Raw genomic sequence first — 3,796 nt, forward strand, 5'->3', positions numbered from 1 at the left:
AAATATGGATGAATCTTAAATGCATATTGCTAAGTGCAAGTACCCAGTCTGAAAAGGCTACATACTGTGTGGGTCCATTTATATGACATTCTGGAGAAGGCAAAACTGTAAAGATAGTAAATAGATCAGCGGTTGCCAGGGGTTTGAGGAAGGGGGAGGGTTGAACAAGAGAAGCACAGGGGATTTTTACGTCAGTGAAACTATTTTATGTGATACTATCCTGGCGGATACATGATGCTATGCATTTGTCAAAACCCATAGAACTGTGCTTGCTTCGGCAGCACATATACTAAAATTGGAACGATACAGAGAAGATTAGCATGGCCCCTGTGCAAGGACGACACGCAAATTCGTGAAGCGTTCTATATTTTTATCTGCATAATATTCCATAACATAAATGTATCAAAATCTGTTTGTTGTGCTATTAATGGATATTTTTTTCAAAAATGTTTTGCTCTTACAAACAAGATTATGATGAATACCTCTGTAAAAATATTTCCCATCTGGGTGAATAAATCTTATGACAAATTCTCAAAAAAACCCATAGAACTTTATAGCACACAGAGGGAGCTTAATGTGTGCAAATTTCTTTTAAAAGTCATTTAGGAGGTCAAGGGATCCCAAGATGGAATACAGACTGTGACAAAAGAATCTAACTACATTACAAATGTATGAAATAACTTCACTGAAGGGGGTGGGAAAAAAGGTAAGTTCCTAAGTAACTTTGGAAAGGAGTGGATACTATAAGACTAAAAACAAAAGAAACTGTGTATAAGCAGCACATTCTGGTTGATAAAGTGGTTTCCCATGGAGGGTAGAGGTTAACAATTCTAATGCTGCTGTACGTGTGTCCTGGACATGAGCAATTAAGCAAATAGATGGCAGATCATGGAAGCCAGGTTTCTCACCATTAGAGGGGAAGGTTCCAGACAAGCAAGAGGAGAAGGCTAGAATAATCCTTGCGGTACTGGATTAGACTTGGAGACATCAGTATGGAGATATGTTTAGCTTAATATAGATATAGATGAATACATATAGAACTATTTATAGATATATAGATATACATTGGTTAGTATACACACGTTTCCTTGCTCCATCAGCTGAGAATGCTTAGAAGCAATGATGAACTAGTAACAATGAACACACCTAGTGCCTAGATATTGGTTTCTAGTACCATTTCCTAATTAAAAAAAAAAAAAAAGGCACCCAGGCTCTTTGCAGAAATGGCTGTTTCTAGAGCTGGGGCAGGGAATATACAAAATAAGCCTAGAGCATCTTGTAGTGCCAGAAGGTAAGGTAGTGCTAAACACACACACACACACACACACACACACACACACACACACACACACACACACACACGGGGTATGGCAAAAGGACAAGGAGTCAGGGACTTCCCTGGCGGTCCAGCGGTTAAGACTGCGCTTCCACTGAAGGGGGCACAGGTTTGATCCCTGGTCAGGGAACTAAGAACTGAAAGAGCTCCCAGTAGCCAAAGCTAGAAGAATTCGAGTAACAAAATAAAGTACTACTGGATTATAACCCATATATTCATGAGTCCATACTCATGATATAAATGATTGAATAGATAAATAGGTAAGTGGGGAAGAAGAGACAAATGTCCCTGTGCAGAAGAATTCCAAGTAATTTATGTAGATACTCCGCCCTTTAGGAGGTAGAGTATATCTCCCTACTCCTTAAGTGTCAGCCGTATATAGTAATGTCCTTACAAAGAGAAGAGTATGGAAAGGCAGGGCAGGGCGGGAGGAAGGAGCAGCTTTATGGTAGAGAAATCTGACAAACACTATCTCAGCCTGGTGGTCAAGGTCAACATTAATAGTGATGTCATGTTGATAGTTTGTACACTTGATATGATGTAATGAGAACTGCACTTTACCTCTATGGTCTTTCTCCCCCAAACCTGTAACTCCAGTCTAATCATGAGAAAAAACACCAAACACATCCCCACTGGAGGACGTGCTACAAAACATCTGACCACAACTCCGCTGAATCCTTGTCTCAGGGTCCACTTCTAGAAGAGCACAAGCTAAGAAAGCCTTCAAGTTCATTTAGTCCAGGGAAAAATAAAAGAGGCGAAGTGACATCCCCCAGCCCTCACATTTAATTAGTAGCAGAGCTGGGTCAGTGACTCACACGAAGTAAGTGCTCAAAAAACTGTTGGTTGAAGAATTAAGAACGAAGGTGTAGAACCCATGTTTTCTGCCTGCTAGTTTGGTGCTCTTTCCACGGAGCAATTTACCCTTAGTTATTAAAAACTCCACAGCTTTTGGGGGCTACGATTTCATAGATAAACACATAGATGGAGATGGTAACTGTCAGCCATTAGGACTGGAACTTATTCCTTATGAAAGGCTGGATGTTTGAAGGGGTCAGGGACCACCTGGGAATGGTAAAGCTGGAAATGGGATAGGAGTTAAGATGAGAAATGAGGGGAAGTGGGTAGGTCACCAGGCTGAGTGGCACAAGCAGAAGCCCAGAGTGGCATCAGTGTATGAGTCACCAAATCCAAGCAAGAGAAGAGGCAGTAGGGTCACAGCGCTGGCAAGAAGCAAGGTAGCAGAAAATAGGAGGCATCCAGGATGGCTTTGGACAAAGTGCTGTGGAAAGCCCTCCCCTGTGAGGGGACCCTATGGAAGGGTCCTGTTGTCTTAAAGTGGCAGTGTTCAGAGTGTGCTACAAGCAATTCACAAAATTACAGTTATTGAGATTGACAGACTGTGGCACAGATTGCTAGTTGCCTATCCACTGTTCATTCTCCCCTTCTTTGTTATGAACAGAAACCCTATATTATTGGGGGTGGCAATGCACTTAGCTTTAAAACAGTACTTTTCCAGCTTTCCCTGCAGATATTGATGGCTGATAGGGTGAAAGCAAAAGTCATTGCGTGAGACTTCTGAGAAAGCTTTGTAAAGAAAACCGACTAATGCAAGTGATTTAACCTTTTGCCCTTGCCCTTTCCTCCTGCCTACGGCCTTGAATGTGTATATATTAATGGCTGAGTTGCAACAGCCATCATGGACCGTGAAGCAATCTTGATGATGGGAGCCATGCACCAAATATAGGGGAGCAGAAAGAAGGGTCCTGGGTCCTAGATGTGTGTAGAGCTGCCATATCAGCCCTGGATGCCTACTGCGGAACTCCTTTCATGGGAGAAAAAAAAATAAACCCCTATCATGTTTAAGCCACTGTACTCTGGGTTTCTGTTACATGCTGTGGAATCTAATCCTAACTGATACATTGACCAAAGAAGGGAAAATTTAAATTTTACGTATGAATTATCCTAAAGAAAAATGCCAGAAATGTTAGGTTTCCTAAGGTAATGATTAAGCCACTTAAGTCTGAAATCATTGACTGATATATAAGGAAAAGAGGAACTTTAACTCAGCCAATCGTTGCATTTTTTGACAAAGGAAAAGTCCGCGTGAGCAAATTTGTGGTGCTGGGTTATGTGCTGCTGTACCTTTGCTGTGCTATGGCTTTGGTGATGGAGCACACAGACCATCCTGAAGAGCTTAGACTTGATGTTGGTTTCTACAATACTATGATTTATAAGAAATACAGAGATTTGGTCATTCAGATGACCAAAGTACATTTCTCACATATATTTGGTCTTCATCCACAGTTCCTAGCTCATAGTTACCCAAACCCTTAGAATTTCCTGAGCAATAAGAACAATAGGAGCATCTTTCATTAAAATATTCGTTCTCTTGCCCTCAGTTCTCTTCAGAGACATTAAGGTGCAATGGGTGTCTTGTTATTCACAACAAGCCCCTTT

At 41.3% G+C, this 3,796-nt stretch overlaps 1 non-coding gene across 1 annotated transcript; it reads left to right on the forward strand.

Annotated features, from left to right (window-relative positions):
- The first annotated feature begins 265 nt into the window (after positions 1-265).
- On the forward strand, positions 266-372 carry LOC114238259 (U6 spliceosomal RNA). Its single transcript, XR_003623658.1, has one exon. It is a non-coding gene; the product is annotated as a U6 spliceosomal RNA (small nuclear RNA).
- Positions 373-3,796: the final 3,424 nt, after the last annotated feature.

This window comes from Balaenoptera acutorostrata, chromosome X (genome assembly GCF_949987535.1).
Source record: "Balaenoptera acutorostrata chromosome X, mBalAcu1.1, whole genome shotgun sequence".
Taxonomy (NCBI): Eukaryota; Metazoa; Chordata; class Mammalia; order Artiodactyla; family Balaenopteridae; genus Balaenoptera; species Balaenoptera acutorostrata.